General features: G+C 31.7%; 1 protein-coding gene across 1 annotated transcript in view; it reads left to right on the top strand.

Moving 5' to 3' along the window:
- Window positions 1-6133: 6133 nt before the first annotated feature.
- The window catches only part of Nep2 (M13 family metallopeptidase neprilysin 2), a 79686-nt gene continuing 64315 nt past the window's right edge, over window positions 6134-21504 (top strand). The window contains exon 1 of the mRNA XM_089646127.1: window positions 6134-6299. The gene's annotated coding sequence lies outside the window, so the exon portion shown is untranslated. The remainder of the gene's footprint in view (window positions 6300-21504) is intronic.

Raw genomic sequence — 21504 nt, 5'->3', positions numbered from 1 at the left:
CAAATACGTAAAATAAAAAATATAATATAATATGTATTCTTGTCCCAAGTCTCTAACATTTTAATAAGGAGAAAAGCGAAAATCGTGTAAGTTATATTTAAAGCAATTAGAGTTGCCTAAGCAATGAATTCTATTGCGGTATAGTGTGAATTGCTGCATATATTGTAGTGACCTATGATAGGTCTGAGGTATAGCTAGTTTCAAATACGTAAAATAAAAAATATAATATAATATGTATTCTTGTCCCAAGTCTCTAACATTTTAATAAGGAGAAAAGCGAAAATCGTGTAAGTTATATTTAAAGCAATTAGAGTTGCCTAAGCAATGTATTATAATGCGGTATAGTATGAATTGCTGCGTTAGTGAGTGAATTGTTATATTTTCAGAATTTCAAAATCCCTAATGTGTTTAATGAAAGACTCCAAAATACATGAGAAAAACACAAAATTATGTAGAAATATCTTCAGGTGGCGTGGTTAACCTTAAATATACAAAAAAATAATCTTATAAAATTGTTAGAGCTTTTTTTTTTTTTTACATTGAATACCTCACAAGAGTCCCAACTGCTCCCGTCTGGAGCCAGTGAGACTATGGCATCCCCAATTGGGGGATGTTGTGAGGCTGTAGGTAAGTGGGGAAGGGAAAGAGGAAGGTGGGGAAGTACCTGGCTATTCAGATCTAGTCACTAAACACGGCTAAAGCCATTTGGAGCAACGTTTCAATTCTGAATGGTGGTCTTACACCAGGGCGATACTGGTAGTATCTTTCACTCTGGAACGTGCCGCAAATATACTATATATTATTTTAATTAATTAATTGTAAAATAACACAAATTAATCAAATAAAATTTATTTGCGCACGCCGGGTTCGAACCCGCGACCTTACAAAGTTTCCATACAAAGTTTAATTATTATTTATGGTGTCATGTGTTGGACTATTGTTTCTCGCTCTTGCTACTCTTTCTAGTGATTTCTGTTAAAAAAAACGGACGCAAATTTTCTTAGACGCGAAGCGCGTGAAATTCAAAATGACTCCCACGCACCGATTTCTTGATGCCACACTTGATTATTAAAGCCGAACTTGCTGAATCACACCGTATTGACTGCAGTTCCATCTCATCCAATTGAATGAAGTTCCTCAAAATCAATTTATTTTTAAGATCGTAATAAAATATTTTTTTATTATTTTTTTTATTATTTTAATATAGATCATAATTACATTAATACATACATATTTTGCAAAATATAATATTCAGGTACATAATTGGTCATGTATACCTTATCAGAAAAGAGGAGCTCTTGTGCCTGATAAGGGAGCCACGATTCTTACTTAGATTCAATGTTATAATATTATGTTATGTGTAAAATAAAAATATAATATATATATATGTACATATATTTTTTTTAATATAAGTTTTTTTGGAAAAAAAGTTTGATTTTATTTATTTGTTCTTGTTGGTTCGTAATACAGCGCAATTCGGAAGGGAGATTATTGTAGTTTTTTATGGCTTGGTAAATATAATGGTTTTGCATTTGAGTTGTTTTAAAGATTGGCGTAATAAATTGATTTCCATTTCTCATCAGTTTGTAAAATTCTTGATAATCTGTGTTATTTTTTTCTTTACACATTTTTATAAGAAGTTTGCTTAAATATATCATCAATATTTGGTACTGGAAACAATTTAAAAAGCAATTTTGTTGGTATTATCAATTCAATTGCTAATTGCTTCAGATCTTCCGGCATTCAATGAAATATATTCCAAGTACTCGCTATCCGTTTTTTTTTAAATCTAACGTGTTTTTTAATTATTATTTTTTGCGGGTTAACTATAAGTTTAAAACTCCTTAAGTTTATTGAAATGTATTCCAAATTGTTTGGATCGACTATTAACCGCTTGCTAGAAGTGAGAGCAGTTAATTTCTATATTCGAGCACGGCGAATTTTACTCTTACGTCTTGTGGATGCGAGATGTATCACTCTGTGAAATTAAGTCAACATCTTGTTGTAGGTATAGCAGTAACGAAGGCAGTTCTTATTTGATCCGAAATTCAATATCTGTCTAAGTTCTGGCCAGAACAGGGAGGTCTTTCATTGCAGCATTTTTTGACATTACTCCATACAGGAGGCCGTAACGAAAATATTTTCCCTCAAGGCCTATGTTGCCCCTTTTGGGATGCTATGCGGAAGGTTTTTTTAGGAGAGAAAGCAGTAAACATGGATCTTGATTAGGTCTTGAAGAGACACATGTTGTTGGAGGGTGGAAACCAGCAAATCCACAGCCGAGTTTTTGAACTCTAGAACGAGTTGTGAAAACGTTTAGCAGATTTTTTTCACTTGTTTACATTAATTATATTTTTCTGTCATTTTTGAGTCTGAAGCTTATACTACACAAAGGAACAGCTTCAGTTAATTTGTTTTTGCACTTAATCTCATTATTTGTGTTTTCAAACTGCTGAATAAAACCTAAAGGAACAATAAAAAAGGGATTAACTGATTTATTTACGCCCATTAGAGGTTTTTACATTTATATAATTAATATCATCTATTCATTAACTGTGCAATAGATAAGTTAAAAAATAAGTGATAATTAATTCTGATGGATTTTTTTTATTATCAAAATTCAATGTGGTTGTGGGTGTACTAAATATTTGTGTACTTTTAAATATTTATTTTTTTATTTGAAATATTAAATTAAGTACATGACAGAGCATCGATACCGCGTACGCCGAATACGATATAACGATAAAAAATTCTCCACACTCGACCGGTCCACCGTAAGTATACGTAATATATATTACTTAATTCCAATGTAATTAATCACAATTTTAACATTAATTTGAAGTGAAGAAATACATTTTCTGTATATACGAGTACCTATAGTGCTTATTTTTTCTTGTTCTGTTGAATAGCCAGTAGAGTCTAAAAAGATTTGTAACTAATAACAGCGATAACAGTGGTGGTGGAATATACTCTCAGTATCGCCCTTGTAAAATTGACTCTGTCGAAATAGCCAAGTATTTCTACACCTTCCTCTTCCCCATCTTCTTTCCGTTCCCAAAACGACCCTCACAACCTACTCTAATTAGCTCCAGATCATTGGGAGCAGCTCTTGTGCGGTGTTCACATAAAAACAATGGAATTCTCTGTTTACTCAAACAAGAGTACCTACCGACTACTTTTTTTTCAGCAAACAAATACAGCTGATAATCCCAGGTTTATTCAACCAATCATATTGACAAATACTAGATAATTAAATTGATGGATCATTTGTTTCTATCTGCGTAGAAATAGAAACCTTATGACCTACTGCCAGGCGTGACAGCGGATTTTCCTAATATGTGATAAAACAATGTATTGATCACATCACCGTGATATGTACCAGACTCACTGGGAAGTTACTAAAGTAAGAAAACTTAATGTGTACACAAAAAGTTGATGAATGATCGAGTGTGAATCAAGAAAGATAAGTATGTACCTAAGGGTTAGGAAGAATTGCAAGAGGAACAGATATAATTGCGAAAGTGTAACTAGAACTGTTAATGTCTATAATTTGAATTGACTGTATAGTTACCAGTTTTACCAACCATTAATGGTGAAAATCATAATGTTAAGAATTTTCTGGGAGAGTTACACTTTACAAATTAAAACTTTTACAATTATTTGCTTTTTTGTTTAGTTTATGTTCAGTACAATGGTCCTTGATGCACGGTGTGCCCCGGGAAGAAATGGCACGATTAGTGAATCTAACAAAGTTCATATAGAAGCCAACCACAACCATATAGCAAATAACTCACAATCACAACAAATACCCACTAAACTTCGATAGATATTCTTGAATTGCTATCCGTCATTGGTTTAAATACTCCAATGAGGCGTACCAGGCATTATATGCTTCTTCAAATAGAAGCCAACAACACCAATCCAATAACTCGGCGATTACTCGCGCAATTACACCAAATACTCACTAAACTTCAACATTTCCATGATTCCTTGCCAACATGCAAAAATAGTTTTTTAGCCTTATTTAAATTATTTTAAATCTTCCTTTATACTTAATTTTTCAAAAAACTTTTACTAACAGTCAATTACAATTCGTGAGCAAATAATCCTTTTCCAAATTTCTATTTATCTCTACACAGATTTTCTTTCTTTTTATTATTATTACTCATTTATGCATTATTAAGATGAGAAATCTTAGGAAAAAAAAAAAGAATATTTATATATTATGTATAGGCTTTCCGCAACATTACCTGGTAAAGTAGAGCAAAGGATCGATACGAATCAGTATGTAAATCCGAAATGTTTTGACCCTCGATTCCCTGCTTCTCTTCATAGAAAGGTTAAAAATGAGGTGTATTGGACATGTACCTATTCAAAATGCCGGAAGACAGACTTCTGCATAAAATACTTGCGACAGTTTCGGAGGGAAGACGTCCCGTGGACTTCATTATTTGTTATTTGTCATTTGGGCTGCACGGAATATCTTAACAAATAGTAGAAAAGAAATTAACGAGTAAGGCTCCGTAGAAACTTTCAAAGATGGTTTGTAAGGGAGATATGTAATTAAGAATTTTATAAGCAGCGCGCTAATATTAAAAAAAAATAATATCAAAACTAAGCGAAAATGGTGAACATATTGAATAAAACACGACTTGTTTGAAATAGAGCAAATATCTCACATCAAGTGCTCTTAAAAAAATATTTTCTTATGTGACACCTCACAAGAGTGAGCTTAAGTTGCATGTAACAATACACTGTGATTTTATTTATCCCTACGACATATTAAATATTTAAATTTATTAAGCGTTTTTGCTTAACAAATGTATAGACATTATCTTAAAATATAACATATATTGTTTAGGATCTTAACTCAAGGTGCTAAAAAGAAATATGTTATATATCGGCAAAAATTCTAAATGCTGTGGCTTTAAATACAGTCGGATATTAATTAAATTAGGTAGATACTAGGTATAGGAAAATATGACAGCCTGGATATGAAAAAGGAAACACAATTTTTTTTTTCAAATATAGAATGTATTGCATTGCACTACCCCTGCATACATTCTGGAATAAATTCTTATTATTATTATTAAATATTAATAATGTTCCCACCATCCCTAAACAACCACTTTTAGGTTAATATTTATATTTTTGAGACCGATAATTCTTGGTGGAATTCCATTATAATATATTATAATAAAACAAATAAAAAACTTTATTCCACTTAATTTTATTTTGACCGTAACCGGTTTCAGCTCGTCAAAGCCATCTTCAATCAATCAATTTTATTTGTTACTATTAAAACCCTTTAAACTACCCCTCTCCCCCCTCCCCCATATGTTGTGTATATAAACCGTAGACTAAGAATTTTGTGTACCAGTCTGAAGATGGCTTTGACGAGCTGAAACCGGTTACGGTCAAAATAAAATTAAGTGGAATAAAGTTTTTTATTTGTTTTATTATAATAAGTCTATATATACAAAGTCTATATATTTTTGATAATTTAACAATTTTATTATTATTATTAAAATTACACAAATAAATGTATTACAAATTAATTAAAATTCGTCATAATTTAGAATAGAACCATTCCCAATTTCAGTGAGAATAGAAGAAAATATTCCGCACATAGTTTTGGCGACCGGGTGGAAAGAGCCGACGAGTCACGAGGTTGACGTCACAAGAGCCTCTTCCTATTTCCGAGCAAGAGTTTCGTTCCGCCTTGTCACGTTTGCTATGCAAGAGTCGGTGTTAACCCCTAGTCGCGCCGAAAGATGTTTCACATCAAAATATTTACTGCACCGTAAAATAGCTTAATATATTGATAATGCCCACATCAGAAGAATAGATGACTACGAGACTATGAGGTTTCGATTATTTCACAGTGTTTCTGAGAAAGTGATTCAAGAAAACTTTGAATGAATAAACAATGAAGTTCACAATAGCTTCCGTCGTGTCAGGTGGACATACTGATAAGCCAAACTGCCTGAATCCGACAATCAGTTTTCCACAGGGAAGCTCTGCTTTAACCACTGAGTTTTCCCCACGAGGCGCGATGGGAGGGGGGGAGTAACACCTCCGCCACCATATAAAACCACGCGAGGTCCGGCCGCAGGTTCAGTTGTCGCTCTGCCGCCGCGGGAGCATCACCTCTCACCTGCGATCAGCGGTACCTCTTGAGGGACAAACACAAAAGGACCCTTGCAGCCTACTTCACAAGGACGAAATCTTATCTAAGACTTGATATCTCTTTGTAATAGTGGTCGGAACTACTTCCGGAAGGACGCGACAAACTAACAGTAAGTTATTAAAACTTCAAAAGTATTTTACTGAATGCATCGTATAACTTAGTCATTATATCTAAACACTTTTCATCTCGTAATGAGTGGTCATTAATTTTCATATCGTGATAACGCATATTCAGTCTTTCATGAAAGTATACACAAAACAAAATAGAAATCAGTCACATAATAATACCCAACGTTGCATTATTTCTCATTACATTTTAAACAAACAAAATTACTAACTACGAGTAAGCAATTTTATATTAATTAATTTATATCGTATTTTTTAAAAGTATTTCTTTATAAACTCACGACCTGACAGCCGACCTTACAGATGCCACACGAGTAAAAACTCGTTTTGAATTTGTGATTCGTTGGTGCTTAGAGAATTCTCGTCAACTGTGTGTTTTAAATAATATTATCTTGAAACTGGTTAACGCTTATCCCAATAAATATAATCCTTACGGTTTGCTCTGTTGATGATTAATTCGAAACATTTTAGGTTTAAAACCGTAAAAATATGTGCATTTTAATGATAGACACATAAACTGGATCTTTCAATTTTGATTAGCTTAAGTTGCTGGTAAAGCAAATAATACGAGAGTAAAACATCGCACTGTATTGCATATAATTTGTAAATCCTTCATGACTGAAAATGCTAACTAAAAACAAGAGAATTTGAAAAACTTTTTGTTTTACTGAACAAATATATTATATTGTTATAATATTTATATTGTTTATTTATATTTTTTTTCATACCTTTGTAACGTAAGTATTTATCGACTACAAAGAGTTTCGAATATTGAATTGTGGATTTATGAATAAATATTAATAATAATCCAGGCGAACTAACCGTTAGCATGTGGGCATCAATAATTAAAATAAATACAGGTATTTCACGACGATTTTTCAAACGGTAATTCTAGCTATTATTCCAACGTATTCTTGAAGTCGACAACATTGGTGATCGGCGGTTCGTCTAAGGGGGAAGTGATGGGCTGCTTTCAAAATTAATCAGGAAATATAATCAGGTGTTGAATCTGCATTTATATAACCATTTAATGTTCTTCCCATGACTATAAAGGTTGTTATAAAACTTCAATCTACATTACAATACACAACTTAGCAGCGCATATTAAACTGATCCCGCAATCTCTTGACTTTTGTTTTTATTTCTATTGCGAATTAATGCTGCGATTACATTTTGATTTTGTTGTTGTTGTTGTTTGTATTTTCATCATCACGCTGTGTGCTCAGCAATCTTTGTATCATTTTGTTATTATACATAGCCTTAATCATTACTACCCGGCGTAGCCCGACTATTTTTGCGAAATTTTTGAGGTATATATTTAAAAAAAAATTAACTACCAAATGGCGTCATGTCTTAATTTATGATAAAAGAACATTTCAAATTTAAAGAAAATTGTTACGTTCTTGTGCACTTTAATGACGTCGGAGTTCATCGTTCAAGTGTTATTATTAAAATAATAACCCAGTTTCGCAACTAAAGTCTTATTTGCAAGCAAATTCAATTTTAGCCAAATATTTTTCGAAAATCTTTTTTACGTTACGGGAATATGATAAAAAAGCGTATTTATTTAAATTATATTGGAGTAAAATGTCAATTGACATGATGTAACCTTTCATATTTTAAGGGCATATCGTGACGGGTCATACGCGTGTAATTAGTAAAACAATATACTTTGAACCAAACTTAATACAAATTTTTAATTCAAACCAAAAGGCGCGATTCGAAATAACTGTATTTATCTTTAATATTGACTAAAACGGAGATTTGTGAGTTACACCTTGTACCCAAAATGTATTTCTTTGTTTACTAGCCATGGCACATTAACATACATCAAAAATGATTAAAACACAAAAAGTTATTTTCAACTATGAATAAATATTATAGATTTGCGATCTGTGATGGATCATATTTTGCATTAGCAACATTCTAATTATATAGATACGTACTGCAGAGAGCGTGATTCTTTTATTTATGAATGACTTTTTTATTGTTCTTTTAAGTTTTATCCCGTTAACTACAATTAAGCAGTTTGTCAACAAGATGTCATGTTCAATTACAATGTAAATATATATATACATAATATTATGACTAATTATAAACATATATAATATTGTTACTACTTATAAGATATTCAGATTATTATTATTGGCACACATTGTCTAAAATAACACTAAATCTACATGAAAAAAACTATTGATCAATAGTGATAACTATCATAAAGTATTTCTAATTATGAGATTATGTTTTCAGCAAACATGTGAATCTATTTGGGAATTATTGTTATATTTTGGAACAAGCATGCCTTCATTCTTTGTGAACCTTGTGTTGTGTTCATGTTCCAATTTATTTTTATATTCAGAGTCAGATATTTGCTGAATCAATATTTCGTCTACATCTATGTAAAAAAATATTTTTTGAAACTATTAATTTAACAATTGAATTTTGTAGTGATTGTAATTAATTTAAGTTAGTTTTACAAGAATATCCTCAAGTTTACCTAAATATACTCTTTTTTGACAACTACATAATTTATATTCACAAACATTGTTTCCATTTAAAATCATCAAGTACATGTGAAGTAAATATTCGTGTTTAAAAAAATATATTATTTTTTTAACAGCGTGTATTAAAACTCTCCTACAAATGCAGTTAATTATCAAACATACTACATATTATTAGTTATTAGTTATGTACCTCTAATCTATATGAATTGGACCTACTTACGTACTTGCAATAATAAAATTTTAAGTACATAAAAAAAACTGTTCTTCTTGATCGCGTTTTCTCTATATAGTAATTCTGTCAGATAGCCATCTTTTGTACAGAAAACAAAGGTGGGTTTTCATCCAAAATGATTATTTTTTGTGATGTTTGTTCAGATTGTACATAAACTTATACTTATTGCTACCAATTTCAATGCATTGCTTACTTCGATATTTTTTTTCAATAATTCCACTTTCTTCTTTTGAGACGCTTTGTGGAGATTATTTTTAAGGAAAGGAATAAAAGGAAGTTCTATTGTGGGGAAAGGTATTCGAGGTGAGTAGGAATCTGGGGATCGTGTGTCCAGGAGTGACAGACATATGAAACCATTCCTGCTACTGCGGTTGCAAGGGGGTCTGGAGAGTCCGCCTGAATTGGTAAAAGGATCTCCCCTAACCCGCTTCTCCCGATCAAGTTCGACACGACCTGGATAAACTTCACTCCATGACCAGGGCCCAAAGTCACCAAACGAAGCGAATCACTTTTGAGGAGTTAGTTATCCAATTAATGGTTCCCGGCATACTTGCCTCCAAAATGTAATAGAATTGAATTGAGTTAGCAAAAATAAAAATGCAGAAAAATAATAAAAGGTTTTGAAATAAATACGAGAAATTTTAGCGGTGGGAAAACGAGTGCAGAACGCAACGCTGCAAACATCAGCTATAGTTTCTCTCTGGAAAATAACGTGAACCATTTTATTTGGTTCCATTCATCTGCTGATCGGGGCCCTCGATTGAAAGCAATAGCCGACTAACTTACTTCTTTCCTTCCTTATTTCCGAGCCACACTCTACTTCGGATAGATAGGTACCTCGAGTAGGTAGTAGGTATGCCGCGCCGCTCTCAATCATAATCTCCAACCTGTTCTGTTCCTGATAGGTTTACGTACTTGGCTACCGTTTCCGTAATAAGCGAGATATTTAATTTATCAGTCTTGAGATTTCGATTGAAGTAAAACATGCTAGGAAGGCTATCACACATACACGACAATCACACATTTTATTATTATTTGTTTGTGCTGAACAATTTTTGTTAAAAAGTCCTTCATATTTAAAAATGGGTTGTGCTACAGAAGAGGTATTTATTTATTTATTTAATATCAACGGTATAAATATACCATAAACAATGATAACATGTCACAGTTAAAATCGTAGAAATATTTTTAAAAAAGAATTACAAATATATGTGGCATTTGATTGTGAAATGACATTAGAGAGTAAGTAAGTAAGTAAACAAGAGATACAAGTACATAAGTTTCTATAGTGCAAATAAGGTAGAATTAGATTAAATTAATATTGATTGAAAAGATTTGATAGCATAGCCCTCTTGTACCTACCTTGCGTGCAGTTAAATAGATCTGCCACATCTGCGTATCTATTACTAACTTCATGCAACCTAGGTACAAGCGAGTGTTTGGAATACTCAGTCCTGATATTGTTGCATTTAAACAAAATTTTAGAACGAGTAGCTCTCGTGGGTATATGAAATTCAATGAGGTTAATTAAATCAGGACTGTCTATACTACCATTTACAATTTTGAACATAAATATGTATGTATGATAACCAATAGAAGTGGGTTTGTCTGTATGCCCGTTGCAAGTCCAATTATTCCTTTCTTTAAAAGACAAACAAATACCCAATTTTAAATCCTATCTTGAATAAATAATATATTTCATTGGCCTGTCTGAGACAGAAGATTCGAAAGGTCTTGTGTAAGCCGGTGACAATTAGTTTACACTTCTTTCTATTCAGTGATTTTATATATGTTCTTAAGTAGAAATATCGAATGAATAACATTCAAATCATCATTGGCGGCTCGATCACTTCTTTGTTGGTGGGGTCCGATAGTATTTACGCGTGCTGTACTTAATTCTCACTACCCTGAGACTATAATATGAAATTAATCAAACAAACATGTTGCAAATAAGTTATGCACCTAATCGGCTGCCTAAATACAAAATAAGTTTAAATCTCCATACGCATGTACCAAATTTATTACATAGAATTATGAAAAAATATATATATATCTCGCTAGATTGACATTGAACTTAAATTGAACACTTTCGATTCCCGCCCGAAACTACGTAAAGTAATAATGATCTGTCCCCCAGATATTCTAAATTCACATACAAATGCGCATGCGCGGTGTCGCCGATTTCCAACGATCGAGAAAAAACGCAAGAAATTAAGGGATTTTCCGAAATGCTTAGAGGGACACATAGGGATATCACAATGTGCACAGTAGTTTCTGAGCACTGAGAAATACGTCAAAGGACTCTCAAGTAAAATACTACGCAAATAAACTTCAAGACAATCGAGAATTCAAGATAATCAGGAATATATTTTTATGTTAGATTTCTCGAAAGGCTAATTGTTTTTTTTTTTTGGAAAGATTTTTTTGTTGTGTAGATTGTCTTTTGGTAGGTTTATATGGGAATGTATGGCGACGACTGTTCCCACTGTCCCCTGTGAAGATCCGCCACCCCAAATCATATCTACTTCTTATATACCTTACCTATCTGTATAACATACATTTGTGTTCAATTTTTTTTACCTAACAATGTAATTACAAGTAATTTTATTTATTTCCTAGAAGAGTATAATCTCTTGACAGCTTTTCTATATATGAAATTCTGCTATAAAATTACCGACCGATTGTTCTGAAAATTGCGAGAATCCGAAATTCAGCACTTGCGAGTGCACAAAAGGCGTTTGTAGAGTGCAATAAAATACCACACGTAATGAATTGCGCCTGTTATTTATCGTTAACAATAAAATAAACATAGGAGAGAAATATATTATACGTCCCCGACTTGTTAGTAATAAATAAGCCAGAGAAAAGTTTGTTTTTCTGCTAAATATTTTTTTATAAAGTCATTTTTGTGACCTTGGTGGCAAATCTGACGTGTTGTAGGAGTATTAATGGTATCAGTGTACACAAGTCATTATGCACCACCACTCATATAAATAATCAACCTACATCAAGTCACGTGCAAGTTTCGTCTGTGGACTAAATTGATGCTAACTAAATTAAAATTTATAATCCGTTGAATGTTATCGGTAAAATCCGTAAATCACTTTCTGTGATTTAACTCAAACGTATATTACAATACATTGACTCAATCTCTTACACGAGCCTAAAATCAGTCAAACCAAATAAAATTTTCTCTAAATACGTAAATAAAATGTGCAGTTAGGTTTGGTAGGTCTACATTGTCTACAATTAACAAATATTTATTAATTTTCTCCGTTTTTCAATCTTTAAAGACCACAATTCAGAATAGAAAAGTTACATGAAATGTATTTAGACGGGTTTGGAGACCAGATCTGAATCGCCAGGAACTTCCCTCCTTCCTATTCCCTATGTCCTTTCAGCCACACAACCTCGTTATAATTTATAATATAGTCTCACTGGACATTTGAGGGCAATAAGGAAATTCCTGTGAAACATATTGTGGTTAAAAAAAGTATACCTATTTATAAAGATCAACAAAGGCTCATTCTGAATATATAGGTTTAAATTAAATATAAATATATTTAGAATTAATAAACCGTTATTTAAAAATTAATTGAATTTCCATCACATCAAAACGCCCTGCGTTGTTAACATCACTGCATCGGAGGCTTCTGACAACATGCTGAGTATTTGCGAGTACTTCCTTCATTCTGGTTTTGTATTTAGATTGTTGCTTGTCAGTTTTCCATGGATTTAATGGTTTTGGATTTATTGTTCATGGAACTTTATTTAGGTTCCTTTTTTTACAATAATATTTTATAAGTTTTATAATTTACTGGCGTTAAATAATAATAACGTAAATATAATGATAAAATCATGGGAAAATAAAAAAAAAAAACAACCATCGAAATTGTGATAAACTATTGAATATTGTTATTATTCTTGGAGTTAAAATTTCTAAATAAGTACTTAATTTTATTACTAAAGCTATGGTTTACTATAAATTTAATTTAAAATTACTTTAAGTACCTACTTAAAGATTATTTTTATAGTAATTTGAAAACTTACATTAAAAACGCGTTTTTACCCTTCAGTACAATGCAAAACAATAGTGAAGAGATACCGACATTTTGCAATTTTAAATTTAACAAAAAAAAATCCAATTATGCCATATAAACTTCAGCCAATACTGAGTTCTGAATACTGACCTGTGAAACGAAAAAGTGACGAAAGCGGTGACGTCACTCCCGACACACCATACATTTGTTGCTTTTTAAATTAAATTTGAAAAATTAAAATGTATAACGTTTAGCTAAAATACCAATAGGTACATTCCTACGTACCTATTTAGAAGTTTAATATCGATTTTTTTTCAATATTGAATGACTAGAGTTCCTTATTGAAATTCTTGTATGGTATTCGCATTAAAAATCAGAAGAATTGCAAGTTTAATGATATTGCAGAATATGGAAAGATCCAACGTTATAGTATTTACGAACATAAACAAGAATACAAGTTTGCCAAACAATTTTTTTATTACTGCTAATCAACGGCTGCCGTGCGATGTAGGCTTTTGAATTTTTATTATTGTGTTTCTGCAATTGAGTATTTGTTATCTTTCTAATGATAGAGCGTTCTACACGCTTAAATGCGTAGTTCGAAGATTGTTGTCCGAAGGTAATAACTAAATGAATAGCAATGAAGCGCTGCCCGGTATTGCAATAGCATCTTCCGCGAGTTCAAGCATTGTTTGTGAATTTGCAGAAACATACACACTTGATCAAAATGATAAAAATTAAATAATAATTAGATTAAATTTCCTCGGGCATCCCCGACTTCTGTCACCATTCAAGTTTGCGTAATATATTCTCCTTACACTCCTTCATTCATTCGCTCCTCGCTCAAGCATCGTAAGCGCAAGCGTCAAACCGATAAATTAAAAAAAAAAACTTATTTTTTGTCACAAACTTTCGACTACCTAAATAACAATATCAGAGAGCAATTGAATAAAAAAGGCTTAGCTGTAAACACATTGTATATAGATATAATATTTATTATGTATAACTAAGTTAAAATCTGAATTTAGAAATTCCGAATGAACTACGGTGAATGCACACGGAATGGTCATGATGATAAATAATAATGCTATTATGTATTTGGAAACAAAGAAGATACACAGGTACATGGATTAAATGGTTGGAGCATGGCTACCCACCGTAAACCGGTCTGAAACCATTTTATTACCATGCTCACGTTTAGTGTAAATCTTATTTATCGATGTGTGATCGCAGTGGCGTGGCTTAGAGACCATTTCACGGAAGGCAATGTTTTATGATTGAGAATAAATATTGCTTCTACCCATAGACATATGAATATTAGTAGACCTGCCCTAAGTGATTAAAATCGTATTATCCCCACTCCCCATACCGGTTCCATTGGAGCCGGCTGTGCTCACGTATGGCCTCAAGTGAAATTTGAAAACGTGACGTCATCATTCTTGTGCGAACTATGGTCGAGGCATAATCGGTTCATTTTACGAAATAACACGGCAAAATGTTGACTTGTGCTATGAAAACTTGTAAAAATAGATGTGAAAAAGAGAATAAACCCAATTGTCGTATTACATTCCATATATAAGCATTATTTTACTTTATTTTAAGCATATTCACATCGTATAATATGGATCAGTTGTAGAAACATAATATACTATCACATCGAGAAACGTCTGGACGCGAAACACAAAGCTGGTTGGTTGCTGGGAAGTAAATTATGAACATTTATAAAAGTGTCTTAACTAAATACTTAAACGAAATATTCGACTCTGAAAATAGAACCGAATTTTTTTGCCGAATTTGGACTTCGCAAATTTGTTCATAACGTGGCGAGTAATTTGCGCTCCCATGTAAAAATGTCTATTCATTCAAAAGCAGATTTTACTTTTAAGAAGTAAATGGTGATATTATAATGCGAGATGCCTATTTACTGTCAGATTGATTTATTGACGAATCACAGTCAGCTTCACCCCCTTCGTTCTTCAACAGTTGATTTTACCCCTCGCCATTATCTTCTCGTCTATTAATTCCTATGTCTGTGCTTCTACCCGTGTATCCAAAGCTTACACACTGTAAAATTACATCACTAGCACAGACCCTTGAAAAATGAAAGAATATAAAATATTTTTTTAATTAAATACGGGTACAAAATTTCCACGGACGAGAATCGAAGGCAACGATGCTGACAAATAAACACCACCAACTATTATCAGAACGGCGCTATAAATTATTTATATATGTTCAGAATATATTAAAAGAATGTCCAATTTATTTATTTATGTTACGTAGGTACAACACATCAAACCCGAAATAATATTTTTCAATAATTCTTATAGTTACTACACAACATATTAAATCTTTCTCCGATACGTATTTCTTATCAAATGATTGAAAAATATGGCCCAAACAATAATACATAAGAATACATAAAAAATAATCATGTTTTTTTCACAGTAAATGAATTATTCACAGTTTTATAGCTCGTGATGGAAATTACGGTGAAGGTGAAAATAATTGTGTTGACCTGAAACTCTGACATTTTAGACGGAAAAGATTGGCGAATTTTAAAGTTTTTTATGTGTGGATCAATCTGGGTGCAGTGATTCTACAAAGGGTATTTTTATGTTTAAATTATTTACAAATATTTTTTTTTCTTTGTTAAAACAGTAGGTGTTGTTTTTTTCTGTGGCAACGTATAGACAGAATTAAACTAATCTAATACAATAATGTACCAATCCTTTGGAGGATTATAGTTCTGGAGTTCATAACCCCGAACAAGTCACCGTTCCATGAATTATGGGCTTTTATTATCATGGGATTCATAATATTATACAGGTAGGCATTCTGCCGCGGAGATGGTTTATTTTTAATCGATTTCCATAAGCCGTTTCTATAATTTATAATCCAATCATTTCACCTCGTCTTTACCGTAAGGCTTAGCGCCTAGATTACGTTTTGTTGAGAAATCTGACTTAGGCTAAGGAGGTCGCGGGATAAAAATACACTTTTATAATACATAATACATTATATTATCTCAAACTCATCTAACAGAATTAAAGGTATTCGAAGTGGGAGGTTATCTCAGAATCACCCTGGTTAAATATCAATATTCGGAAACAAAACGTTGATTGAAATGGCTTTAGCCGTCTTTGATGACCACATGTTAACATTTAATTTTAATTTTTTAATTTTTTATTAGAGCGACTATTTAACCATTTTACATACAAAATATGATAGTGAATATATGTAAATTAAATTGCATTTCTTTATCCTCCTCACTAGGGTGACCTGTGCTTAGGCGGACTAAAGTTATTAATTTCTGTTTTATTTGTTTTTTATGTAGTTTTTGATGTTTTTCTCATTAATCTCTTTCATTCAGATTTTTATTCTTTATTTGTAATCATTCAAATTTTCTATTGGCTTTATATCTGGGGGGAGGATGTTGTTGAGTTTTGTCGCACAGTAAATTTAGTTTCTTTGTCCGAATGTGGTTTAATGACCTGGAATATGTTTTTATGTCATTGTGATTTGACCTAGTGTGATAAATACGCGGTATTTTAGAGAATTTTTACTTTAGAATAGTTAGTATATTTTTAGCAAATATTTGTTGTACTTTTGGTACTTCAAAACTATTGAAAATTTCAATCGAAGGCGTTCTTATGGGTACTTTCAGTATCGTCTTTATGATGTCTTTTTGAATTGTGTTCAGGTAATGTATATACTTAGATACAGCAGATCTCCATACTATAATTTCATATTCTATACATTTTTTAGTCCGTTTTATTTACCACTTTTCTTAGATTGATACCTTTTTAATGTAGGTCAAATCTAATATTTTTACCAATTACTACCCCGAGATATATTATGCTTTGTGATTTTTCTATAATTGGGCATAATTATTTCCCCACCTTCTTATTTCTACTTTCCTTCCCTTCCCCACTTCAAGTATTACTTATTTCTAATTCCATAAAAACCTTTATCTGCAAGCTATTTTTTTTAGAAAAAACTATTATTTTAACTAATTCAAGCTTCGGACTACCAATATCATGCTATAAAAGCTTTCAACAGTGTAAAAGTTGAAATTTAAATTGAGGAAAATAAAAATAAATTCACACACAAAATTACAAAATAGATTAAAGAACAAAAAATACAATATTACCAAAATGTCATAGCATAAAATAAAAATAAAACCTACACGTAACACACAAAACCAATATAAACACACATCACTCACAAACACACAAGATTATATTTTAAATGTATTATTTTCTCTTTAAATGTATTATGTAGATTATATTTTCATATTATAAAATGAAGGCCTCAGCACGGGCAAGCCACCCAGTGAGGCCAACATTACTGGAAAACTTTGAAATGTAAAAAAAATATTGTACCAAATAAATAATAATAATAACTGTTAATTTATTCAAAATGAAGCCATAAAATGATTTTGTGATTATTGAAGAAGATATTATTATGTAACTAGTTTTAACTATATGTAGGTATCTTAATAATAATAGACCTACCTACAAAAATACGTAGCTACAAAAACGTTGCTATAAAAAACTTTATGTAGTAAATATATGCTTCATGCATATTTTTTTGACTGCTTACTAAAAACAGACACAACAAAAGTTTTTATTGTGTATTCATTTAAGCTAAGTCCGCATAATGCCTATGTATATAGGAACCTCCTTAAACAAGCGTGTTAACTTTAAAAAAAAATAATGTCTGTTGTATACACAAAAACATTCTCAGAAATGATCATAATAATATGAGAAAAAAGCGCTGCTTATTTAGCGTTATTTTTTTGGTTTGGCGTCATTCACGAAACTAATTATTTGGACGACACGAAAGGATGATGGCGTAACCAAAGAGGATTATCTCCTCAAGGTTGCGAAGGTTCACACTATTCACGCGTCCCAAGCGTTTCCGAATGTGATACCGCATCAAATCCTGCCTTTGCATCATCGGCATTCGTGAACCTTGGTTTGTAGTTCTGCACTTATTGATTTCCATTCGAATGTATTGTATGGATCCAATCGATTATCTCCACACATTTCAATAAATTAATTGCATTATTAGAATGGTTTTTTCTAATGAAAAGGGCATAATTTTAAGCTCAAATCATGTTGAAGTGTAAAATAATGCATCATGCTATCAAAAATGAACAAATTCCCACCTACTAGGAAAGTAACAAAGCGAAAAGAATAACAATAATATTTTTTTATTATTAAGAATTAATGGTGCCAATGGGTTTATGGCACCCCCAATTGGTTTAGATATGCAACACGGAGAAAAATAAGTATTGCTAATTTATTAAGAATAAAATTATCGGTAATCCGGTTAAAACGATATTGCCGGCCTTAAAGAATTTCTATGTTTATATTGACGAAGGTTTCCTGATAAACTTTTAGTAAATTACGAATATTGTTTTGTTTTATGAAATGCATTGAATTTTATGAAAAAGTTGTAATTTAGACAATGCCATTAAAACCTTTGTTTTAATTATAAAAAAAGAAAAATCTAGACGTTTTCGATGATTTTTTTTTCTGAATTAAAATTATGTTTGTCACCAGATTAATATGCAGCAATATACAAGTCGATGAGTTGGATAAACCCGTGAATTATTTATCGATCCGGTCATTCTAAAAGTGGGCGGTGTACTTCCCACCTTCGAATCTCGGACTATATTTTAAATACATTGGGAAAAACACCACTTCTAATCTTCCAAATAAGTTATTTTCTTTTGAGAATTGTTTACAGGCGATTGTGTGCTGGTAATTCTATTTTAGCGTCTATCTCATTCTCAGATAAGTAATATATTATGTACTCGTAATATGTGTACATGTCTAGTGTGTCCAGGCTATTTCTGACAGTCAAACTGTCTTTGGACTGCAGGTCATAGGAGCCTACCTGTCTGACTCGGTCAATACCGACAAGTTTGACCACGATCATCTGTCAAAAATTTCCGTACATTAAATGTTTTTTTTTTTTTTTAAACTTCATTTATTTTCATTTCTTTACATATGTATACATATTAATAGACAGTAAATAATAACATAATATATATTACCAAATTGTATACACAAAAAATGAAAACCCACTAAGGCACTGCCTGGGTGTGGGTAATATAAAACCATTAATATATTTCAACTACCTAAGTATAATATATATAAGTAGAAAAAGTTTTATTTTTATTTTTTTATAGTTATTATAAAAGTAAAGAGAAAACATTATGTATAATAGTTTATAAAGTTTCAGCAAGTGTCAGTTTCAGCCATAATTTTACCTCCTTAACATATTCTATTGTTTTATTTATCATTTGAGTTTGTACTGGTAGAAGGTTAAATGTACGAGGACCAATGAAACTGCTATGTGTCTGCATTAATTTAGTATTTGTTTGGGGGGTGTAAAATATATTATTTGTTCTTTTGCTCATTCTGTTTTCATTTATTTTGAAATTATTGTTGTTTTTAAATAAATATTTCATAGTTTGTAATATAAATAATTTACGAATGTTAAATAATTTAGATTCTTTGTATAATAGGTCGTAATTATGTGCACTATTTAACTTACAATACATGAATACATGTTTCTACGTACAAATGTCTTGTTCATATGAAGAAATTGTCGAACGGTGAACTTTGTCAAAGTAACTATTTTCAGTTCTAAAAACAATTTTCACCGTGGTCTATGACCCTTTGAAATGGTATTATACAATAAAATCATAACCGAAAATGGGTTCGTAAGTAGGAGATTTTGAACTTTAAAGCAGTTTTCATAGGCCTTGTACATTATTTTTTTCTGGGCTTATAAAAAGATTTATCTAAAAAATACTCGATTGTTTCAAAGGCCAAGATGTATTCTACTCTCAGTATTTAATTAAAGCATCTGAAAAATTTCTAGGCGACCAAATTTTCAAACCAAAAACACATGATTTTGCATTACTACGTATGGCATCGCCTTAAACATATTAACTAGGTAAGGTTAGGTTAGGTTTAAAGGTTAGTTTTTCATCGCTTGACTTTTGTTGATGAATTTTTATCACTTCTCAAAGGTATATTGATATCGCCATGCGCCGCAGCGGGAAGTATAGATTATGCTTCCGTCACTCCTGGACAAACTGATCCTTAGATTCTAACCCACCCCCATACCCTTTTCCTTCCCAGAACGTCGTCTTCTTCCTTTAATAATAATTTTAATATTTATCTGATTTGTATAGCGCCGTTTATGTGCAAATTTACCTCAATAGCGCTAAAATTAAAAAAAAAAAAACAAACAAAAATGACATAAGCCCTTATTATTTTCCACATAAGGAAAATTATTTTCCTCAGGGCTTCGGTGTTGGGTTAATGTAAAAAAAAATAATTCGTGTCTAATTGTTTGTCTCTTAAAGTCCACCCGATCAGTTGGACGGTACTCCTTGATACCCTCGTAACCGTTATAAACTCTTCCAAAACAAGAAAGAAGACATTGTCAATGTCAATGTCATCTGTTTGTACTTCATAAGTATAACTTATGATCCACAATAATTTATGTGCGATTGTCTGAGATAACAAAAATAATTTTCTTTCTGTAGGTTAAGGTGACCCTGCTACGTCGGAAAACTATTGACATTGAATTGAGCTCTTCTTATAATTCCTTGGGAAATGATTCACTTAGCGTATAATGTAATATCGCGTAAGTCAAATTCAAGTGACTTATTATTTCGGTTAAATACTTTTACTTGAAATTTATTATATTATGTCCGACAAATCGCATACTCGGTATGTAATTTGTGACGTTAATGTATGGCGCCAGCGAAAAGAAAATTGAATGACAATTTTATCTAATCTCATAATTCGACAATCTTTTCAAACATTATTCTACTCATTGTTGAGTAATTTTCCACTTTTTGTGCAGTACTAGCAATTATAAAAAAAATTTCAATGCTTTGGTAATTTTGTTAAAAACAGGATGCAGGATTGATTTTAACGAATGAATTAACAGATTTCCTGATAAACTTTAAGTACATTTCCAATACATTATCACGATGTCGGAACACGTGTTGAACATTCTCCGTGCGGTATCCTGGAAAGTGCAAAGTATTAATTTCTTCAAAAGAATGTATTAAAAGATTTATGACTGTAATACGTTCATTTTGCTTTTTTATAAATGTGCAAGAATAAGTTTTATTATTAACGCTGCTGCAGAGCTAATCATTTGATGTAAATGTCGAATACACTATTATAAGTCACAATTGATTTAATACCCTTTATTTTGCCCTTTTGACTGCTTATTTATTTATTTCTATGGAGTGGCTCTGTGCGTTGCGGCTTACTCTGGTAATGTAAATTGCAAGTATAGCCTGTAAAAGTTAATTGTATTAATGGCTTACTAATAACCACTCAACTAGAAACTTTCGTTTTCAAGGCAAAAT

The sequence above is a fragment of the Hesperophylax consimilis genome, chromosome 23, assembly GCF_061612785.1.
Source record: "Hesperophylax consimilis isolate HC1 chromosome 23, BYU_Hcon_1.0, whole genome shotgun sequence".
NCBI lineage: Eukaryota > Metazoa > Arthropoda > Insecta > Trichoptera > Limnephilidae > Hesperophylax > Hesperophylax consimilis.
Note: the sequence above shows the minus strand (reverse complement) of the source record. Positions and strands in the feature narration are given on the sequence as shown.